Source organism: Stigmatopora argus, chromosome 11 (genome assembly GCF_051989625.1).
Source record: "Stigmatopora argus isolate UIUO_Sarg chromosome 11, RoL_Sarg_1.0, whole genome shotgun sequence".
NCBI lineage: Eukaryota > Metazoa > Chordata > Actinopteri > Syngnathiformes > Syngnathidae > Stigmatopora > Stigmatopora argus.
In genome coordinates, this window is record NC_135397.1 from 4,901,337 (window position 1) to 4,919,567 (window position 18,231).

General features: G+C 37.0%; 1 protein-coding gene across 5 annotated transcripts in view; it reads right to left on the reverse strand.

The window, feature by feature from the left end:
* The window catches only part of eys (eyes shut homolog), a 201,395-nt gene that overhangs the window by 96,084 nt on the left and 87,080 nt on the right, over positions 1-18,231 (reverse strand). For all 5 annotated transcript variants that reach the window (XM_077612551.1, XM_077612553.1, XM_077612552.1 and 2 more), the window contains 2 exons: positions 10,864-11,101; positions 2,232-2,328 (listed from right to left, as the gene is read on the reverse strand). The gene's annotated coding sequence lies outside the window, so the exon portion shown is untranslated. The remainder of the gene's footprint in view (positions 1-2,231; positions 2,329-10,863; positions 11,102-18,231) is intronic.

Consider the following 18,231-nt stretch of genomic DNA (forward strand, 5'->3'; position numbering starts at 1 on the left):
ATGAATTAATGGATGAAAAAAGACAGAATCAAGTATCGCGTACTAATTAGACGCATTGGGAAATATGGTCTCATCATTTCTGTGCAAAATCGTTGTGTGGAGTTATAATACATGTTGAAATTCTGGCAATGATGTTAAATTATTTTTCTACCATTCAATAAATCTTCTACACGGCTTATATAATATTAACATTTGGTTGTTCGAGTGCTGTTTTGACAAGCAGTGTATTTGGGATTCACACAATGACATCTATATATTAGTGGAAATTCAAAGTTACATTCACATCCTCCGCTATGCCACTGCCATCACTTTTCTGCTGCTTGTTGCCGAGCAACGGTATGACTTGGGGGTTAAGGGCCTTATTAGAGGACAACATGGTGTCATGTTTGTTGAGATGATACAGCTTTTGTTTACATGTCTGGACCAAATTACACAATGAAAATGCCATTAAAAGAAGAATTTAGTGAATCACGATAGCATGTTTAAGTTTCATTTCTAAGTATACTTAAAAATATAATTAGCCTAATATTTTTTCCAATAGGCATAAAAATATAGAAAACAAGATAAAACAACCAGAAATCAAGATCATGTTAAGTATCTCAAAATAATCTTTTCCTCTCTATTCTTGGGTGCTGTAGATTTAAATTGTAATTAAAAAAATAATGACCAAATAATAAAAAATTCTAAAATATAGTTATGTTTACACATTGTTTATATATAAACAAATAATATAATAAATCATATTTATGCTTTACTTGTAAACAGCTCGATAAAGACACTACACAAATGCTTTTACATTAATGATATTTTATAGTAAAGATAAGTAATGATAAGTTATCATGATCAAAAATGATCTCCATGAACTACATACAGTTGTGAAATAGACGTTACTGGATATTTCTGTGTTAAAACGACCTTACTTTAAAACAGTTATTGAATAATCCATTTAAGGAAATCCATCAAAATACGCATGACTTTAACATTTGATATATTTTAACTCTAATGCTTATCCTGGTCAAAGACATTTAAGAAGGCGAATGCGGTTGGCTCCCCCACTGTGGTTAGATTAATGAGCTGCCCTTTGGCTTGTAACGTTGGCAATATTTCCTGCAGCTTAAGGCCTCTTCATTAGGTGTAGAAATATTGACCTTTGCTGTTTTTTTCTTCTTTTTCCATTATTAGAATGTATAACCCAAAAAGCAAGCATTTATCTGTGTGTATACTACCGCAAACTATTGCCATCATTCCACCATCTGGAAGATGAGATGAAAAAGGCCATCGTGTTTAACTCTCTTATTTCAAAATAGTTTATTCAGGCTGGGATTTTTTTTTTTATAAATGTATTTTCAATCATAAAATGTGGGCCAGCGATCCCCAATTTGCAGCCTTCGGGGCTGCATTGTAAAAGAATCCAGCCCTCACGCTGAGGAAAATAAACTCTGTCTTTAACGAAACCACCACTCCCAACAAACATCAATGATATGAAAAATCGACCAACAGCTCCAAACAGCACGGTGGACTGGGACATGCTGAGTTGTGTTTGGACAGAATTTCTATTTCAACTTGGTGCATTTACGAACTTGTAAAACAATTTAGTTGCGTTGGCCACCTGGATCATTTGAAACAACACTAACTAACCTTTATTGTATTGCAAATTTGCTGTCATTTATATTAGTATTATTTCTTTTGCAACACATCACCAAAAGTCTGTTGGCTTGAGGTTCTTTGTACTGCTAAATATGCTGACTCACCATCTTGTTAATCAAGGCCCCGGTTATGCACGCAAAGTCAGCTGTGCAGAGCCTCCGAAAAAACAAACCAAAAAAAAAAAACTTGAATATAAATGAAATGAGACTGTTGCACAAGCAAACAGTGGCTGAATAATGAACTAAATGCCTCATTGGTGTTCACTCCACATAAAGCAGCAACGGTGCATCCCAAACAATTTCAGTGGAGAATGACAATTCTGGTATGTGAGACGTAGGTCTGCATATGCAATTGATGGTACAGTATAAATCAATACTGCAAATGTTAGCACTATACCAGTTATATTATGCAAATGTGGTGTACATACTTAACACTGTGCATAATGAAATGGCAAATGCTACAACACTTGGATGAAAATGTGCCCTGAAATGCACAAAGAATGAGAATAAAACCTCCACCCATTCTGAATTCCCACTCACCAACTCATACATTCATTCATTATTCAGCCATCCAGATATCTTTACCTCTTATCCTCATGATGGTCGCACGGATGTGGTCGTATTCTATCCCAACTGACAATGGGCAGGAGGCAAGGTAAACCCACAACGGGTGGCCATTCCACTGCAGAGGACAAACAAACAAATAAATAACAATAAATAAAATATAATACAACCTTCACAATGACACCTTCATGCTTCCGGGCAATGTTTTCAAGCGAAATGTCTTGAGATGAGCAGGCAAGTGGTTTTTTTTGTGATAAATAGAGGTAAATAACATTTACTAAACTATTTTATTCTCACACTGCACAGGTATTTGCTCACTTAACACAAATGGACTATATTACAAGATTACATGTGAACTGACATACAGTATAGTACATAGTATATTCCCTTCAAATTTTAAAAAGGACACTTTAAAGCACGGTGTCAAAGTGGCGGCCCGGGGGCCAAATCTGGCCCGCCGCATCATTTTGTGTGGCCCGAGAAAGTAAATCATGAGTGCCGACTGTTTTAGGATCAAATTAAAATGATAGATATAGATGTATATTATATTTCCTGATTTTTCCCCTTTTAAATCAATAATTTCATTTTTTTAATACATTTTTTCTGTGTTTTTAGTTCAAAAATCCTTTTATAAAATCTAAAAATATATAAAAATATTTGCTGTTTTCCACTTTAATATGGAACATAATTTAAAAAAATGTTTACTCTTGAAATGAAAACCAATTATTAAATAAATGATTTTCTCTTACTAAGAAAAAAAGATCAAATAAACATTGTTTTAGATCTATAAAAAATTGAATATTCAGGGATTTTAATCCAGTTCCTTTAATCCAATTATAAAAAAAATATCTAAATATTATATCTAAAATGGCCCACGTGAAATCAAGTTGACGTTAAAGCCGCCCGCGAACCAACCCGAGTCTGACACCCTTGCTTTAAACCAAGAAAATAACCCCAAAATGGTTCAGATTCGTTAAATATAAAAACAGTATCAACAATTAAAGTTCTTTTACATCATTTAAATTTAAGATCTTTTGGATCCCGATCAAAGACAGTTACATGGAAATCAAGCACTCCTTGATTACAGTGTATCAAAAGGATAATAGAATGAGAATGGACGACGCTTGAAACAAGGACAGCCCATCCTTCTCACTTTACCCCTGGGATTTAAATATTAAGCATAAAGGATGGCAGATTATTAGACCTGTCACCTTGCCTTAAGCAATGATATTCTGTTTTTAACTGCACCTGCTGTGTCACACAATGCTGTGATCTCAGGTTCCCCAAAACAGAGATGTTTACCAGCAAAATGACTTAAAGGATATAAAGTATATCTCCATGGAAAATGTGTTCACTATGTTTACTTTTAAGCATGGTTGGATTAAAATTAGAACGTATTCAGCTTTTCCTGACCTTGACCTTTGAATCTCCGATTTTTAAAATAGCATCAAACGTACACAGTGTGCGCATCGCACCGATTTGCCCTCTTAATAACTTTACAGTCAAACTACTATAATAATCCCTATGCCATACAGAGTAACAGAGTCGGTTATTTTGCAATTTGCAGTCTTATTCAAGAAGAAGCTTAATGTCAAGGAGCTATTTTAGGTTCTCTGCATTACAAGAACCAAAACTAACAGTGACCCATTTCAGCGAGACTGCTTGTTTATTATTAAAGCATAATTCCTTTCCATTGAAATTCAAGAGCACCATTCATCATTTTATTATTATTATATTTTAGCTTTACGTCTGTTTTAAACCATAATACTAGATGAGAGTCTTAAGAGCTGTTGAACAATAAATGTAGTTTAAAAAAAAGTTTTTATCATACAGTCAACAGAGAAAACAATAGTGAGTAACTGTATTTCATACATTCATGAAAAACTTATCTACACATGTATACCCCAGGATGTGCACCCATTTTTTTTCTCTTGCCAACACAGCACATCTCCACCAGGACAAAGTAATATTTTCTACTTATTTTTAATACCCAGTTTCCATGACAACCCCTTCAAGACTTTTACTGCAATCCTGCTACTGTGCAGACTTCACATATAAGAACCTAAGGGGAAAAGAAATAATACAATTTAGTCTATCCAAATAAATGGAATAGAATAAAACTTTATTGAATGCAAAGCTTGTTGACTCTTCCTCAAATTCAGACAGGATCTATTGAATAGCAATATAAATGTTTTTTTAATCATATTTCTATCAAATCGTTGGTGTTTTGAGATCAATGGAATTCAGAACCAGCTTTAAAGCTGTAACTAAAATGAAAATATGGGTAATCATAAATCCCATAATATGATTGCGGGAGGAAATAGATAATTTAATGCAGTAACCATGAATAGACCCAATTGTGTGAATAATCTAAACCCCGTACTGCAAAACTCTTTTCTCCAAACTTCCCTTTGAAAAAGTTGGCTGATGGATTTCACAGTTCTTTATTAAATTAATTCAGTCTGGAAACGTAGTATGAATCTTTGCTGTTGCTTACTAGAGATTGTGTCAAATAAAGAGCACCAAATGGATAGAAATATAATTTAACGTGGTTCTAAAAATATCAAACCTTATCAAGTAATATCAGAAAGATTAGAGGAAGACACTGGCATGGCTACATGGAATTCAATGGAATAATAATTGTATTATCGGATGAAAATGTAAATGAACATTATCTGACATTTTACTTCATTCAAATAGAAAAGGTCAGCTCAAATGACAACAGAACTGTTGCTAGTGTACACCCGTGGCGCATTGCAGAATGTTGATTTAGTTGAGGTCAAAACTCAACTATATGTATAAATCATGTAATGCTCTGAAATAAAACATAATTGTATGTGATGGAAACGTAGAGGGGAATTTACATCCTCATATATCACAATCAAAATTCCTGAATTATGTTCTTACAGTCAAATGTGCCATTCTTTCACTCCTTGTGAATAGTGAACAGTGAATAGTGAATAGACTATGCCATCATTGGAAAACAGTTTTGACTTGAAACTATAATGGCTCAAGATAACCCTCTTCGTAAATAAATGTTCTCTCTGATAAGTGAACATTTTTCTTCTGCACTCATCAAAGTTTTACATTATCGGCCCGAGATCCCACAAAATATAGGAGAACAAAGCAGATGTAGCCCATAAAAGCTTTAATACCACTGGGCTTCATGTCTCATGACTCCCGTGACTCAGCAGGTCAAGGTTGTCGAAAACGTCTTTTAGATACTGATGGAGGCAAGCCCGCTTTAGTAAGTCATGTAATATGAATATTTTACAGCATTTACCCCCATCTGTGTATTACACCCACATATCTTCACCCACACTTCCAAAATACATTAGCCTACTGATTGTTTTTTTCTTACCATTTCTCATGGGTAATTCATATTAAGTGTGGATGTATTCAGAACATGCCGTGCTGAACTATAACTTTCTCCTTACAACAAAATGACAAAGTGAGAGGAGGGAAAAAGTGCAGGAATAGATATTTTACTGTTGACCTACTTATCAGTGGAGCCAGCCTCTGTCCACCTGAATCATTACATCTGTGGCGTAGTCTGAAGCAAATGCCACCACTGTCCATTAGCCGCACTTGTCTCTAAGACTTTTCCTACTGTTCCACGTGTTATTTCCACATTATTCCCTTGATGTATTATGGGATGTTAATTGGGTGGGGAGCAGCTATGGCTCACAGTGGCTAGAACATGAATCAAGGTGGACAGAGCATATTTTCGCATGCAGTGCCACAGAAGAGGTTGCCCCCTTCTTTTTGAAAGGTAGCAACTCGACAAAAGTTCACCAAAACAACGTCTATTTCTGTCACCGTGTTGCTGGAAAAGCAGACACTGTGAATATATACTATACTTATTTTTAAATGGTTTTGGAAGATACGTCAAATGTACTGATGGTCTCAGAGTTGAGAAATGAATGCCTAACTTTATGCATCGATATAGTATATAAGCGGAATTATGGCAGAATGGTACAGTCTTACGGTGGAAGAAAAAAACTAGTACAACATGGAAGCTGTTACAATACTGATAATGTGTAAGAAATTTATGTGCGGTCACGTTTAAGTAGCTGTTCTTCTGCCTGCAGCTTTCAGTAGGCGATTGGATCCCTTCGATGGCACCTTTGTGAGCCATCAGATTCTTTGTGCCTTGTAGCTTCCCTGAGTCAGCACACTGGTTCCTTAAAGGTAATTTCCTGTTTCTATACAGTGTGCTGAAGGTTATTTGTTATATTTCCCCTGACACTTAATGTGATATCATATTCACATTGTTGTCTTGTGTCTGTGCAGAATAATGTTTGCTTACTTTGACTTTGCGAGGTACTAAGTTTGAGTCGACACACTGGAAAACGAATGATGTTTGAATATTACAATCTGCAATCCAAACCAACATCTATTCCAAGAAAACCTTGTAAAAAAATCATGAATGATTCAATTGTTCTTCTTTCTAATATATAGTAGTTGTGTCTGTTAGCGTAACCGGACTTTTGGTCGCCGGACGTTTGGTCGCCGGACGTTTGGTCGCCGGACGTTTGGTCGCCGGACGTTTGGTCGCCGGACGTTTGGTCGCCGGACGTTTGGTCGCCCGGTCCCAAACAACCGGCGACCAAATGTCTGGCGACCAAAAGTCCGGCGACCAAAAGTCCGGCGACAAAACAAGGTAAAACAAGACGGTCTACGCATCAATAAAAGCCAACAATGGTCCTGAGCAGTTTCACTGAGCAGACGTGAGTGTATAAGAGTTTGTATGTACATGAGTTGTCCGCTTAGGAAGGGACGTCAGTCAGGGTCTTAACAAGTTCTCCAACAAAACACAATAAAAGTACGGGAAATTTGGAGCTCTTCTTTAGCCTAATAATTAATAGGGCATTAAGTATGACTAAATTATAATTCACAGTTTGTATTTAGGGAATTTGAGCAACAATTTTAAATGGTAATTATCAATAACCTTCCGGGCGACCAAACGTCCGGCGACCAAACGGCCGAGTACAGTCTGTTAGCATGTCTGCTATTTCAGCAAAAGTGAAGATATTTTAATTGACTTTAACTGTGCTAACCTTCCACAATTGCCAACCCCTGTTGTTATGGTAGTGAAAGTGTGTCACATTGATGCCATTAGAGAACATTTTTATGAGACAGACATGTCCCCTAAAAACAGGGTGGGTTTCAGGTGGCATGAAATTTGGGCTAAGTGCTGCTCGATCCTTTGGGTATTTTGACAAAAAGCATTGTCAAAAACATGTTTTTCAGACGCTGACGTAGAAACCCTCTAAAGTTGGGGAAAAATACATATAAATACATTTTTAAAAATTTATAGTACGTGTAATATAATAAATATTTATATTCTTGGCGAGTGAAGTCTTTCTTTGCCCATGCTTTTGGGACAATTTGATGGAACACTAGTGGAAATATGCCAAATTATTACATTGCTCATCACCATGGTAACTATGTTCAAAAGAGGCTAAACCATGCTATCACAAACTGAGGTCTTTTTAAATCTGCATCAAATAATAATCAAAGGATTATGTCATTTTAGAAAGCAATTTGAGTATAACCCGTTTTACATTAAATGGGATAAAATGGTCTTCATGTGTGCTTCAAATCGTGTTTTGAATAGAAGCCGTCTCCAAAAAGGGCCTTAAAATGCTACTGTGATGGCAACAACCACACCTTTGCACTCTCAAGTCCCGCGCCACCACATAAATATTCCAAACAGCTCTGTAGATCAATTCCATATGACCTTGCGTTACACAGAAATGGAGAGCTCAAGGGAGATGCCCTGTGTTGGCACCTCTCCTGTAAGCTACTTAAAAGCTTCTAAAGGAAAAAAATAAAATAAAAATGGCATGACAAGCGACAATGCCAACACCTTGATATGAGATGATGAGACGATGCACAGTTTGCAAATGGAACATCATGCATTTCTGCCTTGTGTTTAGTCCTTAGAAGTACTGAGCTATTGCTGCTTTCCTACAAATCAGAAGTCAGAAATTTCACCATCAGAATCCGAACACGTTTACTGGGTTGCTCCTAACAACTGGAGTTGTATTATTTTTTCTTTTAGCGTTTTCAACAGTTGCTACATTTTTTTTACTTTTGCAAATGTCAATTGCAGTTCTACTTTCACATTTAAACTAAATACCCAAGTGGAAATCTCTGAAAGAGGCTGTCAAAATGGGCTCACAAAAAGGATGGTTGTGAAAGCCCAAAAACGAAACAAACAAAAAAACACCTAAGGCTACCTGAGGTAACCTTATACAAAAATTTTGAACATGGTCTAAAGTATATATATTTCATTTTATAGTAGAGCTTCATCCACTGTTGAAATATTACAGGGGGACTGTGACCACTTGATAAATATGTGGTAGAATTGGAGCAATGTGACCTTTTGCAAATATAAATGTCTCTCACAAGACGTTTATAATTGGCTACAGTGAATGCCTCGGGGAGCTCAATTAACAATAACAAGCAAATATCTTCCCTGAAACCTGAACAATGTTGTGCAGGGGTGTTGAAAAGAAAGACATCCAAGGGTGTTGCCTTTTAGGGCAAGATATTAGAAGATTGGGAATAAGACTAAGACTTAAAGTTACAAAAGTTTGAGGGTAATACTGGATTTTCTGATGAACTCGTCAGGTACTGGTACTGGTAGTGCATATAAAAAGGCTGATGACAATCAGGACGAGCCCATAACTTTGTCAGATTATAATATATACAGGATTATCTATAACTACAATGTATAGAGACAACAAAACAATACAATATATATACAAAAAGGAGAATTTCTAATAGAGCAGTGTAATGGCCGGATCAATTGCTTGTCAAGTCATTTATTGCAGGTATATTGACAAATTCATTATGGTGACTATTCTTGTCAATATAATGAAATGCCTGTTAAACATTGTCCCCTGGTTCAAATGAAGAGCTGAAGTATCCTAGCCAATTATTTCCAGAATTCCCCCACTTGGAAGGTTTATCTTTCTAGCGTGACTCATTATGCAATTGTCAGCCTTTCCCGGCAAGTCGAATTTGGAACAGGGCACTCTAATTTGGGAAAATATATTTAATATTTCCCTCTAGAGGTTCATTCACGTAGTCAAATTGTCTTTGACGACCAAAGAGAGATAATCATCTTGTATGTTAGCGATTTTATTTATCACGAGAAGGTTAATCACAAATTTAAAACCCCCGACAATACGTGCAATACTATAATGTAAGTGGTCTTGAAATAGATTTGAGGAGGACAATCCATTTTAAAAGTTCAGATAAAAGAAATAGTTAATATCAGTCAGAGACCCACAGGCATTTAATGTTACAAAATTGAATTTCTTTTTTTTGTCTCCCATAGTTTCACAGTACTGCACCCTGCTTTTTTTAAAATTTAACTTAATAGTTAGGGACTCACATTTTATATATGGTAGGGCTTCAAAATTAGATAAGTATCTATAGGATAAAAAAAAAAGACAGGTAATTATTTAGCAAATTCTGTTCCCATTCCCATTGTATGCTCTTTTTAAAATTAGAGATTGAACAGCTTGGAATCCGAAGTATATCTGCATAGACTTTAAACCCAAGTTTCACTTTTAGCTAAATTCTCGTAAACTGATTGGCCAGAGCCCCATCTCCAAATAGATAATGATCCTAGATTATACAGTGAAACAATGAAATCCAAATGCAGTATTTGCAGCTGGGACAAACCGCATCAGGTGTAAAATGTTCAAATCATGACCAATCTTTTTCAAACATTGTATTGGAAATCAGCAAATCAACATCCAAACTTAAAAGAGGTCCAAATACATAGTACACCATCCCCTGCTGTTTTAACAATTCGTTGCTTAATGCCTGTAAAACATTTGATGGGACATGTGTCACTGGATAATCTCACCCACGTTCCCCCTAGGCCTTGATGGCAGGTCCCTGACATGGGCCCAGGCATTTAGTGTGACTCCCAAGTGTCACTGGCAGCCCGGCAGGACCCTGCAAGGCTGCAAAAAGCGCCATATATCATTGTCATAAGAGCAGCCATCCACATCAGTGGGGCCTTTCTTTCAACAGCAACCGTGGCGTCCATTAAGTGGTTTCTATGACCCTATATTGTGCTTGACATTATTTCCCTTTCATCTTGTTGTTTGGCGAAAGGAAATTGGACAAAGGGGAGAAAATACAATGCCCTTTCATCATTTTATTACTCGAAAATATAACGTGTCATTATTGAGTGTGGATACGTTTGAAAATAGAAATGCAAGACAGGATTTGAGTTTCTTTGTTCTATTATGTTTGGGTTATTGGGTAGTGTTGAACCACATTATTTTTGGAATTTAGTTATTCATTTTTTTAAACGTTTGGATCCTCCATTTCTTTATTTAGGTATTTTCGTCCATCTTAGATAGAATGAATAAACCGTTAGGAATATTTTCCACCATTCATATCTGTGATTGTCGGTTTTTATTTAGTCATTTAGTATGAAAAATTATAGATTTTACAGTGTTTGCTCCTTTCATTCAAGTACAAAACCTTTGCTTTGGTGAGGTCAAAAATGACTGGGCAATTTTCAACAATCAGGCAGGTAGTTCCATACTGGTAACATTCTCTGCAGCACTGGATGGAAGTAACACTTAAAAGTTGCAATTCCGCACTGTTGGTCACTCACCTATGGATTCTTGGTGTGGTTTTCCAGCTCGACTAAGGCTGAGTAGAGGGTTGTGTAAGTGGCAGTGAGTCTCACCGGGACCGTCTACACCACCCGCTGCTCAAGATGGGCACATAATATCCTACATGACCAGTTTCATCCTGCACATCACGTATTCCACCCGTTGCCCTCTGGGTAAAAGTACACGTCCATCCATGCCGCATTGTATCTTTGCAGATAAAGCCTTTGACGGGCTACCCTGAGCGGAACAGAAGTGGCAAAAAAAGTATGTTAGAATTGTATAGGACACGCACAGTATGAGGGCAGCAGAAGAAGTTGAGATGGAACTGCAACAACGATCAGCTCTGAGCTTTTCCTGTTTTTTAATGGTCATAGATAGCCAGACAGATGAAGTAAGGCATCCTTAATGTTCACCGAAGACATTGTGAAAAAAAATAGATTAGCCCAAAATATACAATATTTGTGAAGAGAAATAGCATTTTAGTCAGAAGTAGAGGTAAAGTTGATGCATGGGATTGCCACACAAAATGATACAGACTACGAACCTTGCGGTTAGCAACCATGACCTAGATCTCAAACTAAAAAAAAACACAAAACCTAAGCATCAGTTGAATGTATAATATATGAAAGATGACGTAAAACTACACAAACTGCAGCATGCAAGCCCAACAAAGCAAATCTTGGGCTTTATTGTTTGGTCCAAACGATGAAAAAAAGGATGTTAACACATTCAGTTTGATGGGTCTTGCCCACCGAGCTGAAGCTGTGGCCAATTCCTGTGCAACGATGAGCTCCAGCTGCACACATCTGGAATAAACCACCAGTTTGTCTCAAGAGGGGCTGAGTCGGGGGTCTGCAACCATGTTTCAGCTGACCCACATGGAGACAGCTTACAAGCAAGATCATGCATCATTTTTCATGGTTGTCCAAGCAGCCAATGGACAACGCCATTACATTTGCAAGTGAGGCGCGTAGATGCGCCAATGTCTCCACATTTCATGTTGCTTAATGATGGCAAAAGTTTTACAATGCGTGGGGATGAATAGTTCCTGGGATGAATGAGTTTTCGCTGACGCATTCGGGGTTTTAAAGACTTCATTGGGTTGATTAAGAAGTCCAAAAATTGGATGATCCACATTCGACAGCATTAATGTCGATGAATTGCACATGTCCTTGCTAAATATGCGCGTGCATGCGGAAGACAGATGTTCTCCCCCGAGCTGCAGAACAGCTTGGCCTTTTCCAAGCAGTCACCGTGAGGGGCTTTGTTGAACGGCAGAGCAAGAAAACATCCTGCAGCATAACAGCCACAAACAGGATTGATGTCCATGACCAGGACGTTTGACTTTATCCAGTCGAGCTTGCGAAGGATCATTCAGCATCATTGCGCGGCACTGAGATTTTGATGGAAGTGTTTTTCCCACAATCCTTTCTTTAACTCTGAACAGCCATTATCAATCCCGAGTCTGAAGTCTAGACCACGTATTAAGGATAAAGTTTGTAGTTTTAACTTCCTCGATGAGTCATTCACACTTGTCTTCTACATTTGTGCGAGAAACTTTGACAACAACAACAGCATGCCTAAAACCCAAAATTAAATTCAGGATAAGTTTTCATGTTGTCAGATTCCAGAATTCATCAAATCAAGGTTTATAGTAAATTATATGCTTTCACCTAATTCCTACGTTCTGATCTATTATGAATAAAGATTTTTTTTTACTGCAATATAGATATTATACACGTATACACTATGCACAATAAAATACTATACAACTATAGAAAGGAGCATCATATATTGTAAGGGAAACACTATTTCTGTAAATTAAACAATTCTTGACAGATGAACTAATTTTGTAAGTAATGTAGAGAATTTATGTGTATGTTACATTTCACTGTGCTACAAAACAAACTGCATTTTCATAAAGAATGTTTCACTTCGTTTGCATGATCATCAAGCATTATTTGTATTCATGCAGGGAGATTTTGTCATTCTGCCACACTGAAAAAAATGATGAGGAGGCACTGCATGTTGGGATGATTTGGTGCCATAAAATAGCATCATAATTCTTAGTATCCACTCGTAATATACTGTAGCCATGGGACATATTGTGCCTCACGAGTTGGTTATTCATCTCTTGTAGTTGCCAGCCTCAAACAATATTATATCGCTCGAGTCCGTACAATTTGAATGGCGGCTTTCTTATTCTAAATTGAAAGCCATTTGAAATTAATGCAATTTCAAAGTACAAATGCAAGTGATCCCAACTCCGATTCTTACTTTTAAACCATCATATTTAGGGAAAAGACAAGCAACAGTTCCGACATGTTTACAAAATCCTAAACATCTCAGTTAATTTACATTTTCCGGTCCTTACACGCATGTGTGAGCGGCTGGTTGCTATTTATGCCCTGTCCAGCTGGCAAACCAGTCCGGGGTGTACCATGCCCGCTGCCCAAAGTCAGATGGGATAGGCTCCAGCAACCTCACAACTCTCGTGAGGGTGAGCGGTAACGATAGCTTGTGCTTGCTGCTTCAAAATTCATTTCTGCAAAACCATGTGTATTTCATGGGGAGGCACGAGAAAGGCTTGGCAGCAGCCCAATTTGATTTCCATCTTTCTGTGCAGCATTTTATGCAGCCTTAATGATGTGCAGCCTCGGTCTGGCTGTTCAGTTGCAGTCAAACATAGCACTCAGCATATGTGTCAATGGAAATAAGTGGAAATAAGCTTGTGGTATACTTTGAGAGTATCAGAAGCAGACATCACATACTCTGAAATATTCCAGTGGTGACTTATCTAAAGCTGTTATTTGCTCAAGACCAACCTTATTTGAGATGCATTCCTTCTTTTAACGTAAGGCTTGAGGTAGAGGTTTTCAGTCATACAGATGGTGTGATAATATAGGATAGAATTTTTTGGGCAATATCTACTTCCTTATAGTAAATAATACCACTTTGTTTTTAGGGATGACTGTTTAAACTCAGAATTTTTTATTATTTAATAAAATTATTGGATTTTTAACTTCCTCTGACCTGAAAAAGAACATGTCATGAAAACAGAGCAAAATAAAACTATGGTGAGTTTCTATGTTCCATATCGATTGCTGCAAGGTTAATAAAAATTTAACACAGGCTCCATTAAATGCAAAAAAGAATGCTTAGAAGATACAGTACCTCTGCATACAAAATGGAAATGTATACCCTACATTAATATATATTGAAGTAGCACCGACCACATTAATATAAATTGATCTTCCCTAAAGATCAATCTCCCTTGTCAAAAGTCATTAGTGTGGACTGACATTATGTGCATTGCATTCTATTTTCTAGTGACAAGTCAAATCTGAGTCGGCAATTGTATTGATTGCAATTTTGGCCCCACTTTATTTTAAAAGTATAATCTCATTTAGAGTAAGACATGCACTTCCGAAGAAGGGGATAAAATTGGATTTTTAAATTGTATCCTTTTCAGTGCATACGTTCATTAAATGAAATTTGTGTGAAAAATGTCATTCATAGTTGATGCAATCTTGCAGTCATAGTTTCACATTTTTCCACCAACAGAAGACAAAAATATTTATTTTTCCCTTCTATACAAACATTCACTTCGAGCAATTGATAACATCAGATTGAGAAAGCCAACTGTATCCATCATGATTATTTAAAAGAGTAAAGGGTGTCATCAGATCTTAAATTGAAGCGAACACTTCCCATAAATGTGCCTTTGTTGCGTCATCAATGTTTGTCAATTTCATGGTGAACGCTTTCACATAGCACCAAGCATTCAAACAGTGAAAACCTTCAGGCTTGTAAACATGCTCATCATACTTACCTCAGCAAGAATTACAAACCTTTTTTTATATGGAAAGAAAAACACACACACAGTTTGATTCGCTTGACTATTCTGTCACATTCACATTAGCAAGTACAGTCAGTTATATTATATTTAAGTACGATACATGCATGCACGCAAAACTTAATTGCACCGAGGCAGAATTCCATGGCGTAACACACATTCATTCATATGATTTATATATGTTGTTATTGCTGTTTTGTTGTCGTTGTCATAGTTGCATTTCATGCTTTGTGAGTCCTAAAATTCAATACTCGCATTGAGTTTGCCTTTGTGCCTTATGTCCCAAAGAATGGAATGATGGCAACATTTGCCAAAGTTTTCCACTTGAAAAATTGGAGTAAAATTACTACTTTAAAAAAAACAGAGCTAACGAGGCCATCACAGCTAGCCTGGCAAGCCAGCCTGACTGTGGAAAATAAACGAAACTGAAATTCGACAGATGACTTCATTCTGTGACTAAGCATTTCAGTTGCCAAATATTCTAGATGGCTAGATAGATTTGTGCAACGGCATTTAACGTCTTGTTCGCATGTGCACCACAAACGTTGTGTGGAAACATAAACGCTGAAGTCTAATATGTATATAAAGCATTACTGACATAATAGATGGAAATGCATTCCTTCATTGGGATAAAAATGACATTTTGAGCATTAAAATGCTGTTTTCAGTGATCATAACACACACGATCTATATTTAAGATTCTGTGCTCACGTTTTAAGCCGCTGATAAAATGCATTTCTAATGAAAATGTGGCGTCCTTGATGTGTGCCCTGCAAATACTGCAGGCTGTGAATCCAAGGATTCATTCATCCTTCTAGCAAGTTCATGTGCATTACATCTCCATGTTAATTATTCATGTTTAACATATACTTTTCATGGAATAAATTACAGTGAGTCATTTTTAAGAATTAATGAAACATAAAAATGTATAAAAAAAGAATACTTGTTACAGATGTCGTGTAAAAGATGTGCAGTCCTTCGCCACTGAGCTACGCATTGAAGTGGATAATTAAATGTAAACGACCCACTGCAATTAGTCATGTCATGAGGAGGACCCAAGGCTTAGAACAGCAAGCAGATGCTCCCTTGCACTTCTCCAGTTCAAAAAAATAATTTGGGTCAACATTTTTTTTTTACTGACTGATCGAAAACGATCAGCTTTGACCCAAAATCCCCTCTGTTCCTATTTGTATGGTTAAAATATGTCACAGTAATGGAGACCTGCAGTTTATAGTCATATTTGAACCAAGGGCTTCAACCCAACAGATGCCCAGTGACCAATTGCTGGGGTGTAATTGAAATTTTGATGAAGCACGGCGCTTCAATGAAGCTGCGAATGACTATCATTTTTGTTGCCCCCCATAACCACCTTCTCATCTCTTTACACTGTTCCTAGTTTTTAATCCAAAATTCAGCCAAACATCTGCCGCAGGCTTTCTGGTGCTCATAGCAGCTGCCCTCCTTCCATATTTGATGCATCACGTGCCTTTTTTTTTTTTTTTGGACTTCTAGATCTTTTTAGGGTGTATGCCATGCAAGACTAATTTAAAAATAAGACCTGGAAACTGAAATTATTTGAGTTTTTGCCCACAAAATAAATCAAAGCCTTTTTCGGTGTATCTATATCTACATATGTATCATTTTAAAACAACATTTTACAAAGATTTAACTTTTCGATATTACATTAAAGTTATCTACAACATATCCACCAATGGTCGACGGTTTTCAGACACTTTCTCATCATACAGAATTTATTCTGATGATTTTTTTCCATAATACTTCTGCTCGGTGTGCGGTCGATTGGTCGCCGGTCTTTTGGTCGCCCCCACCGGGACAACGGGCGACCAACAATGGTTCATTAATTCTGCATCTAATAGTGTCATACTGTATTTGCACAGAAATACAACAACATCCTACTGACTTAAGGTAATTTTACACAATATTTTTAATATGTGGTCTTGTTTAACTGTATGTTCTGCAATTATGCCATCTGTTAGTCATAGTGTCTCCTGTTGTGTAGTCATTTAGGGCTGGCAGATCAATATTGTCATTCATAGGACAGTATTTCTGTCTTAATGATAGGTAGTCATGTGCAGGCTGAACATTCACTCCTATTGATCCAAGAGACTCCAATGCCGTGTGATCCCTATCGGAGTTAAGACTTATCAGTGACATGCAGGGATTTGCTGTGCTTCTTATTGCTTCCGCTTAAGATTTATGCACGAATGCCCAAAGCGTTATAAAATATGCAACTGCAATAAAAATGAGGCAGAGAATAAAAAGATGGTTTTGTAAATTGGTCTGTAAAATTGCGACACGGTGCCTCACGCGGTTACTGTCTGCCGTAATTTTCAGTGTTAAACGTTCTGCCTGAGCTTGTCTGAGTTTCCTTCAGGAAGTCCAGCTTTGTCACACATTGAGCAGTTATGCAAACTTTTTACTCCGAAACGTTCATTATTGTGGATGTTTGTGTGTGGTTTGTTTTTTGTAGTCGTAGGGTATTATCATGCCTATCCATCTTATGCATTAACTTTTAAATGCCACTGTATTTCTACTTTCACATCTTTTCTGATGCACTGGTGAGTAAAGGAAGCCTTGTTTTGACCATTAATTACAAATAAAGGGACAAACCAGTAGTGTTAAATACGTACGAGCTCAATATGTGTCAAGAAAATCTAATTAATTGTTACCCTTAAGACATTTTACAGACACTTGGAACAAGTAACTAAAACAATTATTGTCACGATACGATTTACACAACCTTTTTCGGTATATATTTTCTAAGAATAGATAGTAACACTCATACTGACGGTCATGAGTCAGATAGAAGGAAATTAATTTCATCACTGTATACTCTTGAAGGGTCTTACATTATGGGCGACTTAGTCATCAGACATTCTAATGCTCCCTTTCTTGTACGGCCAATCACTCTTTGGCACCGCGGCATGTAGTGTCACATAAAATATTAATGTGTATCTGTGAGTCCTTTAAGGCAAGCCAAGTGAACACTTGCGGCACACCTAAAGCTCATATCAAACAGCAGCAGCTGCCGAAAAGCCCCAAGCCACCTCAGCTTAATCCAATTTGACTGGCCATCACTGCAGGCCGTGCTAGATGCAACAATATGTGAAGTGGAGAGAGCTTTGCACTGTATATTACTGGAAAGGGATTCATCTGTGAATCTAAAACATATATACATATTTTTAAATGGCATTGAACAAAAGTTGATCATGTGGAAAGAAGTTCACTGGAAATCTATGATCTAGGATTACTGATTCTTTATTTTCATTTTTTAAATTGTGTTGACCTTGAACTGTAACTAGCACAATTTCGCTTCTGGGGCAAAAGCTCTGTGTTTACGACCCCCTTTTGTGTGCTTTGCCTGATTTGCAAGTTCACACATCTTTTGGAAGCTTATGAATAAATATTCTACAAGCTTTAAACTCCAGTGAAAAAGAGGGGAGAGCAATCATCATCTTTTAGATGACCATGGCAAACATGCCCTACAGCT